General features: G+C 54.1%; 1 protein-coding gene across 1 annotated transcript in view; it reads right to left on the reverse strand.

Moving 5' to 3' along the window:
- The window catches only part of LOC146788731 (vomeronasal type-2 receptor 26-like), a 712,759-nt gene that overhangs the window by 114,008 nt on the left and 578,415 nt on the right, over positions 1 to 20,336 (reverse strand). The gene's annotated exons all lie outside the window — the stretch shown is intronic.

Raw genomic sequence — 20,336 nt, forward strand, 5'->3', positions numbered from 1 at the left:
TGTAAAAGCCCAGAAGGAGAGGAGCAGAGCCAGGTGCAAAGGATTGAAAAGTAGGATAAGAGGTGTTTATGGATCATAAACGAGCATGGCTACCATCTTCGGCCTTTCAGTCAGGACAACGGACACGAGAACCAGTATAGCAGGACTGGCCTCAGGCAAGGGAGGCAGCTTGATTCTGCCTAGTCATGCAGCGTCAGCCTTTCTCGGGGCTCGAGCTTACGTGTCCTTAACAAGGTGACTCTGCCGGGGTCATCGCCCGTTCATTGACTATGTGAGGGCAAGAAACAAAATGGATGCCGTAACTAAAATGGATGCCATGACTTTACAACAGAATGCCCTATTTCTCAGTGAATTCATGCTAGTTGCGTAGCGAAAACACTGTCATGCATATAATGGATCATTTGCGGTTCATTGGTACCGAAATCGTGTCAGTACTACGATACCGAATTCACGGGTTCGGATCGCTACAGAACCTCAGTACCACCCACATCCTCAGCAAAATCTCAGTGGCACTGCAGTAAGAGTCAGGCTGAGACACCAAACCAACAGAGTACTGCAATGAAAAAAGTGCAGCGCTGAGCCTAACTGGGTTCAAGAAGTCACCTGCATCAGCTGCACCACAAAGGAAAATACCATTGTTAGCATGATTAGGTCGGAAAGGCATTATGAACACAACCAGCCAATGGCACGTTTGTACAATGCGAAGCTGGCTAAAATGTTAGCACTGGACCTTCACCCTTTTTCTTTTGTGGAAGGGGTGTGTTTCCTTGAATTTGTGACAGCGATCTGCCCAAAATGGAAGGTTCCCAGCTGGTCCTATTGCACCAGAGTTGCTGTTCCAGCACTACATCATGATTTGCTGGAATTGCTTGGACAAGCTTTGCAGCAGAGTGCTGTTCACAGTATCCACCTGACAACAGACATGTGGACCAGTTGCCAAGCCACTGCACCGAGAGGGCTTAACATTGGTTTTGTTCCCACAGACAATGGCAGTATTATAGTTAAGGTATAATATACTGATGCCCTGTACTGTGTAATTGTCTAGTAGTAGTTAGTAAGTACTACTTATCATTAACCGTCAAGTCATCATCATGCAGGCATTTCTTTATTCTCCCTTAACAGATTTATGGATATGGTCGTCTGCCAAGATTGTGTTTTGTTGTTTGTCCATGCGTAGTGTTTTTCTTGGTCAAACCTTTCCCCACACCCCCTTCCCATCCAGTCATCAAACACTTACCCTCTTCCCCCGGGCTGTGTAACTTATATTGAGGTGTGACTAAATTAAATGTACACCAATAATTGATCACACGCTTGCTGGGGGTGGCTGTGGTAAAAGCAACACTAATTTAATTTCAAGGCAGAGCAAGGATCTTCTTCTGCTTGCCCACCCATGCTCAGTATATTTGCAAGTCAATTTTGTTTTCAAAGGAACCTAATCCATCATAATGAATTTCCGTCATCGATTGGATTCATGTTGTACTAGGCTATCCCTGCCACCATTCTGTTTTATTTTACTTTAGCATTGCTAGTCACCAATATTATTATTGTTTGGCCGTCTTCTTGTGTACTGTACTGTACTTCGTTCTACTACTCCTCCAAGAGTCTCTCTCAGGCGACTGACTATCTCATTTTCTTTTTTAGCAAATGCTACTGCCAGTGTCTACCACAATCATGGCATTTCCATCCTCTTGGGAAACCAAACCTTCATCGTCATGCAGCCATCGCTGTGCCTAACTTAAACATCAATCACAGTTAAGATAAGAAGTGTGGGGGAGGTCTAATAATGGAGTAGGAGGAGAGACTGACAGTACTAGTAGGACAAGTCACTCAGTGAGGAGTACCGCATCTATCTGCTTGTGTGTTACAAAATTGGCAGATCGTTTAAATCTAACACTGGCTGTGGCCCTGCAGCAGCAAGTAAACCATGTGACTTAAAACAGTAACCCCCCACAAATGTATGCTGTTTAAGTATAAACAAAATTTAATCCCCTAACCAAAATAAACTATGTAAAAAATCCCACAACACCCGACCCACCCCTCTCCCCAACCCCAAACAATGTCCAAAATGAGAAAGTCCAACCAATGTCAAAATTGTCCATAATAATAAACCCTAATGCCCAATTCCCACCCACCAAAAAAAGGATTACAAAAGGGGCAATCCAACAGGGTCTTATCGGCGGGCTCTTCTGATTTCCTTCTCCAGGACATTGATCTTCTTGTTCTGCTCCTCTAAGTGCTCCTCTAGACATGACATTCGGAGGTGCATGCGGTGTGCATATGACCTGCAGTTGCATCTACAAGGGGGGTAGCATTTCTGGCTGTTGTAGTGCTGCGGCCGACGACCGCCTGACCGCAGCGCCATACAACTGGAGGGGCCTGGCTGGGGCCCGGGGCATTGGAGAAGGCTGCAGCTGCTGCCGCCTCCTCCTTCTCCTCCACCAGAACCACCAGCTGCCGGTATTCTTGGCAGATGGCCTCCAGCTTCCGGCGCCGGGCCATGGCTGCCAACTCCTTCCTGGTTGTTTCTTTAGCTTGAGAAGGAGGAGCTATTTCAAGAAAGAAAAGAAGGCTATTGAAACCAATACTCTTAGGAAACAGTAACACAACATTATTTGAACACATAGTGGCACAGTAGCAATAGCAAGCACAGTACATAACATTTGTGATATGTATCTATCTTCCCACTTCCTCTGCCTCTAACATTTGTTGAAGTTTTAGGCATTATACTAGCACTTTGGACTCGAGTACACAGTATACCAGTGTTCTTCTTCTCGCTTATTTAGTGAAATTACATAACCTTGTTGTAGCCTGCAAGGCCAGCTCAGTCAGTTTGTGCCCAAGACAAACATACTTGAGTCGTGACACAGACTCACGTTAGTTTTATTGACTATAATCTGCAGGTGGGGAAGCTTGTATTTCACTATTATGGGTGGCACAAACCATACTCTGTTACATCAAGGGCAACTGCTTAATTTCACTTTCACCCTGCCCTGACTACTATAAAAAGGCAGATGATACCTGAACCAATGATTATTGCTTATATGTGGGACGACATGAGGTACTTTGTTTTCATTAATTATGTAACCAGCCAATAGGCCACCCATGGTAGTCTGGCTGACACAGTTGAAAATAAACTAACATAGGCAGAGAGTGGTCCTTGGAGTTGGAGGAAGGCACTTGATAACTAGATACATGCACAATATATCTGCTGTGCATGCAAACTGCTGTGAGTCAAGGGAGTATTCTGAAAATACAACTTCTATTCTCCACGGCTTTGCTACTCTGGCGTGGTTTCATTTACATTCTCTTCAAACTAAGACTCTTCATCCAGTGACAGTCTCCACCTATATTATCTGTGATGAATACCATCCAGGCATCCATCCATTCAAAGTAAACGCCTATCATTCTTCCTAATCTCTCAACAAACATTAGTTTGTTTCACCAACAACAAACATGTATTCTTTTTTTTTTAACCACCACCCATGCGTCCTTCCTTCCTTGCTTGCCTTGGCTTAGAGTTTGACCCAAACACCCTGGAGGATTCTCGCTATCCACCCATAAAGTTTCACCCACTCAGGCAGGCATCTTTTCTTTCACCTTAAACCCATCCTTCAACCACCCATGCATATGACTCCTATCAGCCACCTATGCATGCATCCCACGTATCCTTCTCTGCCAGTCATAAATATTATATCTCGCCCATCCTTCCTCTTTCCACCCTTCTTTCCCTTTTCGTTGAACCCATCCATCAAGGTCATCCATCTGACTTTTAGTCTTCTCCATAAAACTTTCACAGTTGAGTTGCAGTCAGATAGAAGAGGCAATTGGTTACTCAACTCCCGCTGCTAACGCTATTGCGAATGGGTGTCCCTTTCAACCGTTGTTCACAACAACTTCTTACTTACTAAGTCTCAACAGTACAGTGTACACCCTTGCAGCGAGTGTAATATCAATAAGTAAGGAATATAACTTAGCACCACCCACCACTGCTTCTGGCTCACCCCTGCAGCTCCTGCAGCTGCCGCATCTCCTACTCCCTCTGAAGTGGCCATGTCGCCATCACAGCTGGCCCCGGCACAGATGGTCGGTAGTAAGCCTAGAAAAAACATTACACATTTTTTAGATGCTATATACACCTCCCCATATTTATTCTTTTTCACTAGCAAGATTGAAAAAAAAAGTTAATACATACATATTCAACATACATCGCTAGTACAAATAGGGTACTAGAGTAGAGTAGACACTCGTAGTGTTATATGGTCCCTAGGGTCATTCTAGTCTTTGCTAAGTTAGCCTGAGACATGCAACCATTTTAGCTTTGTGTCTTTTAATTTTGCGCACGTTACCTCGCAACTTGTTGTGTAAGACGCCGTTGCCCACATGAGCTCAAACTGCTACTGTCTGAGCGCTGCGTACAAGGTCAAAAAACAAGCCACTTTGTTATGGAGTTCTGGTCAGTCCGTATTGCTTAGCCATAACATGCTACACTTTTGGCACAACTGAGAAATGCTTGCATTATACTAACATGAACCATTTTTCTCATATCAGACGGAAGATTCCCTTCTACGAACCAGAGTTTTGCAGAGTTTGTGATATAACCAGTATTTCTAGGTTCTTAGTTGAAGGGTCCCCCAGAATTCGCTCAGAGATCTTCATTTATATAAACTATATTCCTACCAAGGAGAGGGTGGTTCTTCCACCACTGTTCAGTTACCATGATTTCCCCTTTTGTCTTCTATGGACTTGCAGTTGTAACAATGTTTATTGTTTTAATCTTATGCATTTTGTTGTTGGTGCTGGCTCGTATACTGCATTATAGAACAACGTACAAAGCTTGTTAGTTGAAAATAAACTTTTTGAACTTACATAGACTCTGTGGTATTTGGTGTGGACTTACTCGAGTGAGTGAGCGAAAGGTTGTGCATTGCTTCTGCGACTCTGAGAGGTCGGCAGTGTCATGTTCTGGGTTTTCTAATCATTGGGTCTCTTTGAGGGGTTTGGGGAGCTAATGAGACACTATAGCTAGTCGGTCAGTGGATTGTGAGTTCTGAGGTGTGAGGAAGGTCCAACCTCCTATAACCAACGTCCTATTTTATTATGCATAGGTGTGTATTTGCAGAATACCTACAACAGTAGTAGTATCCTATCAAAAATAGTAAAATATCTGGTTGGGCATTTTGTTGGTGGGAATTGCCGAAAAGCCTCAAGATTAAGAAGACCAGAAGAGGACAACCCAAAGGACTGGACTCAGTGGCTTGAGCTATTGGTGAATCTGAGTTTTATTTAAAACCTTAAATAAAGAGTGGCCAACTGGGCAAGCTTATCTACAGACAGGCTAATAGTAGTAGTACTAGTACAGAGAGCAGAGGCCGTGAGATTCTAAACGAGCAAAAGGGCAACAGACCTTTTGAGAAAGAGCACCTAAATTCAATACTGTTGGTTGAAATCCAGGTTTGTGCACACTTCTCAGCAGCCGCTACCCTTTGTTACCACTGTTCACAGATTCCAAGAGTATTTTTAACAAAGAGCAGTACATGTGAACAGAAAGCCTTTGAGTCTCTTTATGGTTTCTTTTAGTCCTTTAACATCAATTCGACTTATGCAAAAAGTTTTTAAAAAGAAGCAGCTAACGCGTTTCGTTCCTTATAGCAAACTGCCAGGAGAACTTCTTCATGGCTGCAAACAGATTAACACCAAAACATATATAAGACACAAAAAACTATAACAATTTGAAAGACATCACGAGCACAAGCAATTACAATTATTATATAAACACCACCTGTTAGATCATTTTATATCTACATTTTCAAAAACAAAAACATATTAATGACAACATAAGCCACATTTATACATTCTTATTTTAAGCCATTTTATACATCACATAACAGGGAAAATCGGGGACATCAGAAAAAGAGATATTATATCAAATAATTAAATTCATTAAAAAACATTAAGGTGCCGATCACGATCCGGTAAAAAATTCCCCCGTGCGACTCGTATCGGGTCTTTTTACCGTACGAATCGTACAAGTGCCGTACGAACTGGCAATCACGATTCGCATGGTAAAAAGTCCATACGAACCGCACTGGGAATCATTCCCCACACGTCCCCGGGTCGGAAAATGTGTCCAACACGTCCTCGGACGATTTACCTTACAAACGTGAAAAACAAAGTCCGACCTAGGAATCACGATCCATCCCGTGCGTCCGAGGTTACAACCGTATGGAAAAAACACCGTCCGCACCGAACTCCTACAGCAACCATGGAGACATGTGCCCGCATACGCGCCCAACACTCCCCCCAGCCCCCGTACGTCCGACACGTACCCCCCGTATATGTATACCCCCACCCGTCTAGGTACACCCCAGTACGTTCCAGTCGAACCCCCACCCCAGGACGTGTCATAGCCCCGTCTACCCAGACCCCAGTACGTTCCAGTCGTACCCCCACCCCAGTACGTGTCGTACCCCCCGTGTACCTACACCCCAGTACGTGCGAGCCACACCCCCACCCCAGGACGTGTCATAGCCCCGTCTACCCACACCCCAGTACGTTCCAGTCGTACCCCCACCCCAGTACGTGTCGTACCCCCCGTGTACCTACACCCCAGTACGTGCGAGCCACACCCCCACCCCAGGACGTGTCATAGCCCCGTCTACCCACACCCCAGTACGTTCCAGTCGTACCCCCACCCCAGTACGTGTCGTACCACCGTCAATGTACACCCCCCCACCCCAGTACGTGTCGTACCATCGTCCATGGACACCCCCCCACCCCTGTACGTGTCGTACCCCCCGTGTACCTACACCCCAGTACGTGCGAGCCACACCCCCACCCCAGGACATGTCATAGCCCCGTCTACCCACACCCCAGTACGTTCCAGTCGTACCCCCACCCCAGTACGTGTCGTACCCCCCGTGTACCTACACCCCAGTACGTGCGAGCCACACCCCCACCCCAGGATGTGTCACAGCCCCGTCTACCCACACCCCAGTACGTTCCAGTCGTACCCCCACCCCAGTACGTGTCGTACCCCCCGTGTACCTACACCCCAGTACGTGTGAGCCACACCCCCACCCCAGGATGTGTCATAGCCCCGTCTACCCACACCCCAGTACGTTCCAGTCGTACCCCCACCCCAGTACGTGTCGTACCCCCGTGTACCTACACCCCAGTACGTGCGAGCCACACCCCCACCCCAGGACGTGTCACAGCCCCGTCTACCCACACCCCAGTACGTTCCAGTCGTACCCCCACCCCAGTACGTGTCGTACCCCCCGTGTACCTACACCCCAGTACGTGCGAGCCACACCCCCACCCCAGGACGTGTCATAGCCCCGTCTACCCACACCCCAGTACGTTCCAGTCGTACCCCCACCCCAGTACGTGTCGTACCCCCCGTGTACCTACACCCCAGTACGTGCGAGCCACACCCCCACCCCAGGACGTGTCACAGCCCCGTCTACCCACACCCCAGTACGTTCCAGTCGTACCCCCACCCCAGTACGTGTCGTACCCCCGTGTACCTACACCCCAGTACGTGCGAGCCACACCCCCACCCCAGGACGTGTCATAGCCCCGTCTACCCACACCCCAGTACGTTCCAGTCGTACCCCCACCCCAGTACGTGTCGTACCCCCGTGTACCTACACCCCAGTACGTGCGAGCCACACCCCCACCCCAGGACGTGTCACAGCCCCGTCTACCCACACCCCAGTACGTTCCAGTCGTACCCCCACCCCAGTACGTGTCGTACCCCCCGTGTACCTACACCCCAGTACGTGCGAGCCACACCCCCACCCCAGGACGTGTCATAGCCCCGTCTACCCACACCCCAGTACGTTCCAGTCGTACCCCCACCCTAGTACGTGTCGTACCCCCCGTGTACCTACACCCCAGTACGTGCGAGCCACACCCCCACCCCAGGACGTGTCACAGCCCCGTCTACCCACACCCCAGTACGTTCCAGTCGTACCCCCACCCCAGTACGTGTCATACCCCCCGTGTACCTACACCCCAGTACGTGCGAGCCACACCCCCACCCCAGGACGTGTCATAGCCCCGTCTACCCACACCCCAGTACGTTCCAGTCGTACCCCCACCCCAGTACGTGTCGTACCCCCCGTGTACCTACACCCCAGTACGTGCGAGCCACACCCCCACCCCAGGACGTGTCACAGCCCCGTCTACCCACACCCCAGTACGTTCCAGTCATACCCCCACCCCAGTACGTGTCGTACCCCCGTGTACCTACACCCCAGTACGTGCGAGCCACACCCCCACCCCAGGACGTGTCATAGCCCCGTCTACCCACACCCCAGTACGTTCCAGTCGTACCCCCACCCCAGTACGTGTCGTACCCCCCGTGTACCTACACCCCAGTACGTGCGAGCCACACCCCCACCCCAGGACGTGTCACAGCCCCGTCTACCCACACCCCAGTACGTTCCAGTCGTACCCCCACCCCAGTACGTGTCGTACCCCCCGTGTACCTACACCCCAGTACGTGCGAGCCACACCCCCACCCCAGGACGTGTCATAGCCCCGTCTACCCACACCCCAGTACGTTCCAGTCGTACCCACACCCCAGTACGTTCCAGTCGTACCCCCACCCCAGTACGTTCCTGGCGCACCCCCAACACAACCTCCTAAGTACGGAGCGCACCCCATGCCCCAACATCACAACCGCATGTACGAGTCTTACAAAGCCACACACAAGGACAAAATCGTACAACCAAATGGCCCATGTACACACCGTACACACGCTCAAAACGCACGTACACAACAAGGACAAAACAAAACAACTCAACAATACACCATTCGAAAGGCACACAGCCACTAAACATGGCCAACAACCACTAAAATAACACAATCACTGACCTGCAACTGTCAAAAACAAACAGAGGCCCAATACACCACCACTCCTTATAACACACCCACCCAAAATTCTAACACTGCCACACCCACCCATGGACCAATGAAAAGGGCCCACACACACAAACCATGAGCCTTTGCAACAGACCCACTGCTGCCAGACACCACAGAACCAGACTACAAGCGACACCACATCTTACACTTGCACACCTTCACACGACCACCCTCACAAACACCCTCTCATCACATTCACACACACACACAACCATCCACACCCCCCCCAACATCCACACCCCCCCCACACCCACACCATCCCCACCCACACCCCTCACCATGCCCACTACCAAGAATCCGAAGTTCAGTCACCGAGAGTTGGAGGTCCTTGTTGATCAAATCCTCAGAGTCGAGCCACAGATCTTTGGAACATTGGTCAGAAGCACCAGCCAGGCAGCCAAAACAGCCATGTGGCAGACCATCGTCGATGCTGTGAATGCTGTTGCGGACACCAGGAGGACCAAGCAGGATTGCCAGAACAGGTGGTACGATCTGCGGAGGAGGGTCAGAGCCAAGAGACAGGAGGAACACGACCAGGCCAACGCCACCGGAGGAGGGCCCTCCCGCAGAGCCGTACAGTACCATCCCTGGGAGGAGAGGGTGATGGCCATACTGCCGGTGGAGGCAGTTGAAGGAGTAGAAGGACTCCGAGACCCGGGTGAGTACACAAACAACGCACCTCACATGGGGGGAACTGCAACCACAACCAAAATTAATAACAGGCACGCAACCACCACAAGCCATCGCATTACTCAACCACACTCCATGAGCAGGCACATGCCACTGCTGCCACCATGCCCCATGCACCCAGCTGGACAATGTCAAGTCACAGGCCACAGAAGACAACAACACATGACACGGTAACCCGGATGGCGGGAGGCTGGGCACCAAGAATCACATAGTGCGACTCCAAAGCAGACAACAATGCCCTCTGCCCATATGGCCTAGGTCACAGCCAGACAAACACTGTGTCCCAACACAGGAATGACTTGCCAGCAAATGGCGGACGCCTTGCATCAACACATGGGGGTGAAGGCACTGTTTTGCACATGCCAGCAGCTAATGAACAGCCAACAGTGTGAAAGAGTGGCAGCACACACCACCACAGCAGCAGCGCACAGACACACAGCAGACAAAATGGGTGCCTGGAGATCAGAAACAAACTCACATCAACAGGCCAAGGGCCACTCAAAGATCTGCTAACAGTGTGTGCCCAGGAAGCTGGGCCAAGGTGACAGAGGGTGACACACGGAGGGAGGGAGAGGGGGACACAGAGGGAGGGAGAGGGGGACTGAGAGGGAGGGAGAGGGGGACAGAGAGGGAGGGAGACACAGGAAGATGGACACAGGGAGGAGGCTGACACACAGAGGGAGGGAGAGGGGGACAGAGAGGGAGGGAGAGGGGGACAGAGAGGGAGGGAGACACAGGAAGATGGACACAGGGAGGAGGCTGACACACAGAGGGAGGGAGAGGGGGACAGAGAGGGAGGGAGAGGGGGACAGAGAGGGAGGGAGACACAGGAAGATGGACACAGGGAGGAGGCTGACACACAGAGGGAGGGAGAGGGGGACAGAGAGGGAGGGAGAGGGGGACAGAGAGGGAGGGAGACACAGGAAGATGGACACAGGGAGGAGGCTGACACACAGAGGGAGGGAGAGGGGGACAGAGAGGGAGGGAGAGGGGGACAGAGAAGGAGGGAGACACAGGGAGAGCAAATCAGTCCTTTGGTGTGTGGGAATGTCTGCTCGTCAGCAGGTGGACTGCGTGCATGTAGACAAGGGTGGCCAGTGCCAGAACCCCCCCTCTTCATCATGGCAAAACGCAGGGCCATGTCACAACCTGTACACGAGCACAAGGACAGCCACCTGCATCATATAAGTGTGTGGATCCACTCCATGTGCACATGTACAGTGCTACAAGGAAGGCGCAAATGCATAGCTCGGCACACATGCACACTCCACTGCTGACTGCAGTCACACTTGACGCAGCAAGTAAGACTGTGCCACACATAGTTAAAGGGGCCAAATTGGTGCCCAAGGGACACACACATGCACAAGTGCACTGTGAGTGGAATGCAAGACAGATCCTAATTCCAAGAGGAAATGTGCCAACTTTGTAACGGATGAAACATGGATGTTGCATGGATCCAAATTAACATTTTCTCTCTCACACACAGGTCAACGTCGTGCTGCACCCCCCAACACTGGGGGGGAACACTCACAGGACCCGGATCTGCAGGAGACCGATCCCACCGGCAGCGACCACTCTCACCACTCTGCGGACGACCCCGACCGACCTGGCCCCTCTGGTGTCCAACCACCTGCAGCACCTGCGTCAGGTACAACCGTGCCAACCACCACCCCCACTCCTGCCACATCCCAGGAGACACCCAGGATCCCTGCCCCAACACCACAATGCAGCCAGGCTCGCCAGGAGGGACACGGTGTCCCGGGCACCCAGGAGGAGGCAGGCGACAACGCCAATGCCACCCCTCAGGGGTCCCGGAGACCCGATGTGCCCACAAGTGCAGCCCAGACGCAAGTGGGCAGGGGTGGTGGGAGTGGAGGACGGCGGAGGCGCGAGCCTGACCAGTTGGCTGGGGATCCGGTATTTTCCCATGTCCGTAACATCCTGGACTCATACCGGCAGGACACCACGGGCATGGCCCAGGTTGTGTCCGTCCTCGAGGGGATCAAGGTCCAGCAGGCCCAGCAACATGCGGAGCTAATAGCCTGTCTACAGCTACACCAACGGAGGATGGAGGACAGACAGGCTGAGCAAGTGACGGCGTCCCAGGGGATTCACGCTGAACTCCGTCGGATGGCCGACACCATGGCCGACCCTCCCTGTGCCAGAAGGCGGAGAACATCACCACCCACAGGGAGGGATCATGAGGAGGAGGAGGAAACATCCGACGGAGCATCCCAGACGTCGTCACGGCCTGCTGCTGAGGTTCCCCGCAGGAAGCCGGGTCGTCCACGGAAAGGACCGTGAGGGTGGCTGCTACATCACCATCTCCCAGGACACCTGGCCTGGCACCTGGCCCACTGGAGCAACAGCATCACAGCATCAAGAGACATTCTCTGCCACATGGCCCTGCTGGTCACTGGCTGACCAATGTTGACAAAGACTGTGGCATGGACTCTGAGGATTTCCAATGGCAAGGACACCAACTCCCCTACTGAACTTTGGATTCCCTAATCCCGGAAAGCCCCTCACTTTGCCCCCCCCCCCCCAATAATAAATCACACTATTAAGAGTAGATGCCTGCTGGTAGCATTATTACCTAACATGTGTCTTGTACAGTCTAAACATGCCTGAGTCATCTGTTCACTTCAACCATCCACACCCTGGGGCCTGAGTCTGGCACAGGACACATGGGTCACAGTTTTTTAGGCAAGACAGACATGGAGCACCATACACACCCGTGATGGTCAGAACCAGCTGAGGGGGTGGCCGAACAACCGTGCTAACAGACACATTGAGTACAGCAACAGTCATGCGCAGAGGTCAGGGATCCTGGCCCGTGTCCTGGGGGGCACCCAGGTACGTGTAGACAGGTGGCAGAACCATGTCCTGCAAGCTGCCTCTGCAATCCCAAAAACATGACTATTAAAGGTGTCCCTATGCCTCCAAGGTGCCTCTTCTCAGTCAATGCTGGTGTGTTGGCACGGTGCATCCTGCATGTCTGGCATGGTATTCCCTGATTGTGGCTATGTGTCAATGTGTCGAGTGGCAAGATGCAAGCTGTGTGTGTGTGCTGAGACTGTGTATTGGGCATGATGTCCATGACTGTGTGGGTATTGTGACATGTGCCATCCCCATGCATCCAACGTTGTACACTCACATCTACGCTCACTATCACTATGGGTCTGCACGCGTATGCGTACCCGTAGTGGTACGGACCGTACACTCACATCTACGCTCTCTATCACTATGGGTCTGCACGCGTATGCGTACCCGTAGTGGTACGGACCGTACACTCACATCTACGCTCACTATCACTATGGGTCTGCACGCGTATGCGTACCCGTAGTGGTACGGACCGTACACTCACATCTACGCTCACTATCACTACGAGTACGCATACGCGTGCAGACCCATAGTGATGGAGAGCGTAGATGCGAGTGTACGGTCCGTACCACTACGGGTACGCATACGCGTGCAGACCCATAGTGATGGAGAGCGTAGGCATGCATGTACGGGCCGTTGCCATGCATTTGGGGTGCCCTAGGGCCCCCACACGCACCGTACCTGTGTGTGATGCTCCAAATTACATAGGGGACAAGTATTAAGGCCTACATGCATGCTGGTTGTCATGGAGACCAAGTTCAAAATTCGAAATTGTTCTGGAAGGTGCACAGCAGAAGTCAGTTGGAATTTGTCTACTTTGTTGCAATGTGTTTGTGGGGCTGACATCATGCAGGAGAATGAAACCGATAGAGAACCCACAGACTGCTAGGTTTGAAGGGATTGGTGGAAACATAGGATGCAAATGTGAGTGACCAATCTCTCTGTACTCCTGTGCATGAGACTGGGCAGAAGGGCACATATAAGGCAGCCAGGTCCCATGAGGGAGCACTTGCCTGCACATCTTTGCATTCGTCGACCCAGCTGCTGCTACTGATTCCCTGGAACCATGTCAAGGGCTGTGGAGAGGACACAGCCATTCACCCTGGAGGAGAACATGGCTCTGCTGGATGTGATGCTCCCACAGTACTCCATGCTGTATGGGCGACCAGGGTATCAGGTGAGTGCATAGGCCACTGCCACAGACTGTCCCTATGTGGTGACTGTGACTTCTGCCATTGCGTCCAGGTGTAACACACATGCCATGTACTGTCGGGGGGGTCCCAGGGGGGGGGTGCCTGATGTCTCCCAGCAGTGCCCTGAGACAGGAGGGGTGGGGGCCTATAACTCACAGCAGTGCCCTGAGCCAGGAGGGGTGGGGGCCTATCACTCACAGCAGTGCCCTGAGACAGGAGGGGTGGGGGCCTATCACTCACAGCAGTGCCCTGAGACAGGAGGGGTGGGGGCCTATCACTCACAGCAGTGCCCTGAGACAGGAGGGGTGGGGGCCTATCACTCACAGCAGTGCCCTGAGACAGGAGGGGTGGGGGCCTATCACTCACAGCAGTGCCCTGAGACAGGAGGGGTGGGGGCCTATCACTCACAGCAGTGCCCTGAGACAGGAGGGGTGGGTGTGATGCACAGTGTGAGCCTTGATCATTGATTGTGACATTGCCATCATTCCACCTGTGTACCCACTGTGGCACGTAGTGCTTTTTCCCTCACCAGGGGATGATGTCCCTATGACAAAGGTGCAATGCGTTGGCTGCATGACATGCCTTGTTGTAACCAGCTAATTTGTACCCATATGTCTCTCTGTGACATGTGGCTGGTGTATTGATGTGGTGTCACTTGTTCCTCCTCACAGGTAGGCGCCACTGCCAAGGAGCAGATCTGGCTGACCGCCGTCAGTGCCGTGAGGGGTGTGGATGGTCGGAGGCGGAGCCTGCCCCAGGTGAGGAAACGCTGGCAGGATATCCGGTGCTGGACGCGGAGGATTGCACGGCTCCTGCTGGGGGACTCTCCTGAGAGCCACAAGAACCGCGGCCGCCGCCGTCTGAGCCACCTCCACAGGCGTGTGCTGCCGGTGGTCTTTCCAGACCTGGAGAGGCGCTTACAGGCGATGCAGCAGCCGGAAGGGGGTAGGTACATGTGTGTTTGTTGTGTGTCACCGGCATTTGTAAGGGCACAGTAGCATGAATTCACTGGCAGGGTTTAAAGGTGCTGTGCAGATCCTGTTTGACCCAGTATAGCGCTGTGCCCCTGCCACCCTTCCCCTCCTTGCAATGTGTTCCCTGGTCTGTGTGTAGTCACTCCTTCACAGGGTAATGTAGGCTGGCGCTTTGTCCACGGGAACAATGTCTGTAGCATCATGTGTGGGGGTGGTGTGTAACAGGTTGTGGGACCTTGCCTGTGCACTGTCAAGTTCACTGCATGTGGGTTCCATGTCAGTTGGCACTGATGCTGACTCCAGACATGGGAGTTGGTCTCTCATGTGTCATGCCTTACAGCGCGCATGTCCCATGTAGTGGCCTGTGACATGATGTGCATGAGTGTGCGATACACATAGTGCAGGGATGGTGACGTGTGTTGCAGTCATTACCATTCAGTAGCATGTAGTTGCGTGCCCACTACTGTCCCCTGGGGCACCTTTTCCTAAGTGGTGTATGTGTCATCATAAACGTGGCCACTGTCAGTGTCTACAGCGTAAGTTGTGCTCTGTGCCATTGTCCCCTGTCACCATGTATATAGACGTGCTATTTTGTACAGGTGTCCACTGTGCAGCCTGACCTGATTGTCCTTCTTCATACTCACAGTTGCCAGTGCCTGTGTGTCTTGTTATACTCATCTGAGGATGGGCACTGGTACCTCATTATTTGTACAGGCGCACCTTGGCTGTTTGGCGTCAAATCTTGCTTTTTGCCTGCCCCTGTGTGTATCACCCAGACTATGAGATGTTGGTGCCACCTGTGTCTCAACAATTTGCCTCGTGTAGGGTCTTGTTGGGGCGGGCAATGCCTATGTGTTAAATCCTGATTACCACTTGCTGGGTCTGGGCAGTGTGTGATGTGTCTGGACACACACGCAATGTGCAGTGACCGAGTCATGTCGTGCATGTTTTCAGCATTACCTATGCAGCATGTGTCTCAAGTTCATGGATATGGTCCCTGGTCATCGCTATTTTCGCCAACGCTGTGTGGTGCAGATGCAGTGCTGGATTGTCCCCAGGGCCTGGGTGCTATGTCAGACTCCTTTTCCTGTGTTTAGCTATTGTCTCATGCTCTCCATGGTATTTCAGTGGCATGGTGGCTCAACCAACTGTGTGTTTCATGCCCTACATCGGTACCCTGTTCAGTAGATGTTAGGGATCTTCCTTTTCAGGCCATGCAATGTTACCTATGTAGATTGGACTCATGTGACAGATGTGTACAGGTGTCTGATTAATTTCTGTCTCTCCACCCTGCCCACAGCATCGTCGGGGGACACAGAGGGAGACATGGACACAGACCAGGCGGAGGGACCGAGCACCAGTGCCAGCCGTGACATCGGGTCTGGCACATCGAGTGGGACAGAGGCGGAGGAGAGTGTGGCCGAGGACCTGTCGACTGGCACATCAGACTACGAAGCTGACAGGTCCGGGGATGATTGCTCCGAGTGGGCGGAGGCTGCACCAGCAGCTGACAGCGGAACAACACCTCGCACCGCCCCCTCAGTTTCCACCAGCCGCCTCCCACTTGCTCGTGTCCCTTCCCAGCGTGCCCGGTCACAGCATGTCTCCTTCCTGCCAGGCACCGCACCCCCTGCCCCTGTCTCCACTGCTGCCGCCAATGCAGAGTCTGTGGACATCCAGCGGCAACTGCAGGTTGGTCAGGCTGCGATCCTTAATGTCCTCCATGCCCACGGCAAAACCCTCACCAACATCGAGGCTTTCTTGGAGGGCATTCATTCATCGCAGGCTGACCAACGCAACTTGCTGAGGTCCATCGACTCCACACTGACTGCAGCAGTGGGTCTCCTGCAGCGCGACCTCCCCCCACCTACCCCTGCCCCATCCACACTTCCCACTCCCATGCCTGTCACACGTACACCCAGACGTCGGCATGCACCCACATCAACGGACACGGGCACCACACCAGCAGGGAAGGTCCACCGCACTCCTCCTGACACGCACACACAGGGTGAGGTAGGCACACCCACTGGGTCGGGGGGCAAACGTGTGACACGCAGCCATAGTGGGAGTCCGCATTCCACCCAGTCCACTCCCTCCAAATCCCCTCCCCTCAGCTCTCCTGGCCACATCTCCCCCAAGGACTCCTTCATGGCCGCTCTGTCCCTGAGCCCCACAGTTACACCACCACGCAAGCGGTCAAGGAGGTCCCCGGTCAGGGTGGTTGAGTCTCCCCCCCTGTCTCCACCCTCCCCCGGTGGCGCTGCGACCCATCCCTCTGACCCCCCCCCCCTCCTTGGGGCCTGAGGTCCCTTCGGGTGCAGGGGACTCCCTGGATGACCTTGCAAAGGTGTGTAGTGCCATCCTGGCCTCCGCCTTTGGCACTGACCCGCCCCCTGTGGTGGAGTCCTCCATCCCTGCACCCACAACGCCGCCCCTTTGCCCTGATGTCCCTGCGGTGCCTGTTGCTTCCCCCCCCCCTGATGCCCTCACCAGTGTGGAAGACGATGCCATTTGACTGTGCAGGCAAGGTAGGGGACACGCATCCCACTGTGTCCCCCATCCAGCTGAGAATCATTGACTGCCCTATGGGCTTTGTGAAGATTGAACTGCCTGCGATCCACGGACATTGTGCTCATGCTGAATAAAGCTTAATTTTGTTTTCATTATCACACTACTGCTATGCTGGTATTGGTGTTGGTGGGGCTGCTACATGGTTTTGGGTGGTGTGTAAGGGTTTGGGTGTGTGGGATATGTAGTAGTGTACTGCTCATTGGTGGGACCCTGTGATCTGTGTGCCATCACAAGGTGTTGGCTAACTTTCTTTGTTCATGTAAGCAGTTACTGCATGGTGCACTTGTCCCAGGGTGTATTCCTTCCTCTGTGTACCCAGCTTTCTTCCCTGCAGGGTGTTCCCAATGTTTAGCGCAGAGCTGTGTCTACATGAGCTGTGTGTGTGACGGAGCCCTTCTACTTTGGCCATGCATGCAGGGCCATGTCTCCACCTGCGACAATCGTGGCATCCTTGGTGATCACTGTACTTGTGTGTGGAGTCTGTTGACATGAGTTCATGGGGACATGTTCCCTTGTAGCCAGTATGCATGTGGATAATTCTGGCCTCACACACATGTGTTACACCCCTCCTGTCTCAGGGCACTGCTGGGAGTGATGGGCACCCACCCCTCCTGTCTCAGGGCACTGCTGGGAGGACTCTGCACACACCCCTCCTGTCTCAGGGCACTGCTGGGAGGACTCCACACCCACCCCTCCTGTGTCAGGGCACTGCTGGGAGGACTCCACACCCACCCCTCCTGTGTCAGGGCACTGCTGGGAGGACTCTGCACCCACCCCTCCTGTCTCAGGGCACTGCTGGGAGGACTCCACACCCACCCCTCCTGTGTCAGGGCACTGCTGGGAGGACTCCACACCCACCCCTCCTGTCTCAGGGCACTGCTGGGAGGACTCTGCACCCACCCCTCCTGTGTCAGGGCACTGCTGGGAGGACTCCACACCCACCCCTCCTGTCTCAGGGCACTGCTGGGAGTGATAGGCACCCACCCCTCCTGTGTCAGGGCACTGCTGGGAGGACTCCACACCCAGCCCTCCTGTCTCAGGGCACTGCTGGGAGTGATAGGCACCCACCCCTCCTGTGTCAGGGCACTGCTGGGAGGACTCTGCACCCACCCCTCCTGTCTCAGGGCACTGCTGGGAGGACTCCACACCCACCCCTCCTGTCTCAGGGCACTGCTGGGAGGACTCTGCACCCACCCCTCCTGTCTCAGGGCACTGCTGGGAGGACTCCACACCCACCCCTCCTGTGTCAGGGCACTGCTGGGAGGACTCCACACCCACCCCTCCTGTCTCAGGGCACTGCTGGGAGTGATAGGCACCCACCCCTCCTGTCTCACGGCACTGCTAGGAGGACTCTGCACCCACCCCTCCTGTGTCAGGGCACTGCTGGGAGGACTCCACACCCACCCCTCCTGTCTCAGGGCACTGCTGGGAGTGATAGGCACCCACCCCTCCTGTCTCAGGGCACTGCTGGGAGGACTCTGCACCCACCCCTCCTGTCTCAGGGCACTGCTGGGAGGACTCCACACCCACCCCTCCTGTCTCAGGGCACTGCTGGGAGTGATAGGCACCCACCCCTCCTGTCTCAGGGCACTGCTGGGAGTGATAGGCACCCACCCCTCCTGTGTCAGGGCACTGCTGGGAGGACTCCACACCCACCCCTCCTGTCTCAGGGCACTGCTGGGAGTGATAGGCACCCACCCCTCCTGTCTCAGGGCACTGCTGGGAGGACTCTGCACCCACCCCTCCTGTCTCAGGGCACTGCTGGGAGGACTCCACACCCACCCCTCCTGTGTCAGGGCACTGCTGGGAGGACTCCACACCCACCCCTCCTGTCTCAGGGCACTGCTGGGAGGACTCTGCACCCACCCCTCCTGTGTCAGGGCACTACTGGGAGGACTCCACACCCACCCCTCCTGTCTCAGGGCACTGCTGGGAGTGATAGGCACCCACCCCTCCTGTCTCAGGGCACTGCTGGGAGTGATAGGCACCCACCCCTCCTGTGTCAGGGCACTGCTGGGAGGACTCCACACCCACCCCTCCTGTCTCAGGGCACTGCTGGGAGTGATAGGCACCCACCCCTCCTGTCTCAGGGCACTGCTGGGAGGACTCTGCACCCACCCCTCCTGTGTCAGGGCACTGCTGGGAGGACTCCACACCCACCCCTCCTGTCTCAGGGCACTGCTGGGAGGACTCTGCACCCACCCCTCCTGTGTCAGGGCACTGCTGGGAGGACTCCACACCCACCCCTCCTGTCTCAGGGCACTGCTGGGAGTGATAGGCACCCACCCGTCCTGTCTCAGGGCACTGCTGGGAGGACTCCACACCCACCCCTCCTGTCTCAGGGCACTGCTGGGTGGACTCTGCACACACACCTCCGATTTCAGGATATGTGCGCTTGGCACATACACGGTGGGGGTACGCACAATGCATTCGAGGTGAGGGTACGAGTCTACTGACACTGGTGTGGTGGGGGTACGCTCCGTACGTCCGCGGGTGTGGGTACGGGTCGTACTTACAGTGTTGGCATGGGGGGTACGCTCCTTGCATTCGCGGGTGGGGGTACGGGTCGTACTTACACTGTTGGGCCGGGGGTACGCTCCTTGCATTCGTGGGTGGGGGTACGGGTCGTACTTACACTGTTGGGCTGGGGGGTACGCTCCTTGCATTCGCGGGTGGGGGTACGGGTCGTACTTACACTGTTGGGCTGGGGGGTACGCTCCTTGCATTTGCGGGTGGGGGTACGGGTCGTACTTACACTGTTGGGCTGGGGGGTACGCTCCTTGCATTTGCGGGTGGGGGTACGGGTCGTACTTACACTGTTGGGGTGGGGGTACGCTCCGTACGTCCGCGGGTGGGGGTACGGGTCGTTCTTACACTGTTGGCATGGGGGGTACGCTCCTTGCATACGCGGGTGGGGGTACGGGTCGTACTTGCACTGTTGGGCTGGGGGGTACGCTCCTTGCATACGCGGGTGGGGGTACGGGTCGTACTTACACTGTTGGGCTGGGGGGTACGCTCCTTGCATTCGCGGGTGGGGGTACGGGTCGTACTTACACTGTTGGGCTGGGGGGTACGCTCCTTGCATTCGCGGGTGGGG

This window comes from Triturus cristatus, chromosome 10, assembly GCF_964204655.1.
Source record: "Triturus cristatus chromosome 10, aTriCri1.1, whole genome shotgun sequence".
Taxonomy (NCBI): Eukaryota; Metazoa; Chordata; class Amphibia; order Caudata; family Salamandridae; genus Triturus; species Triturus cristatus.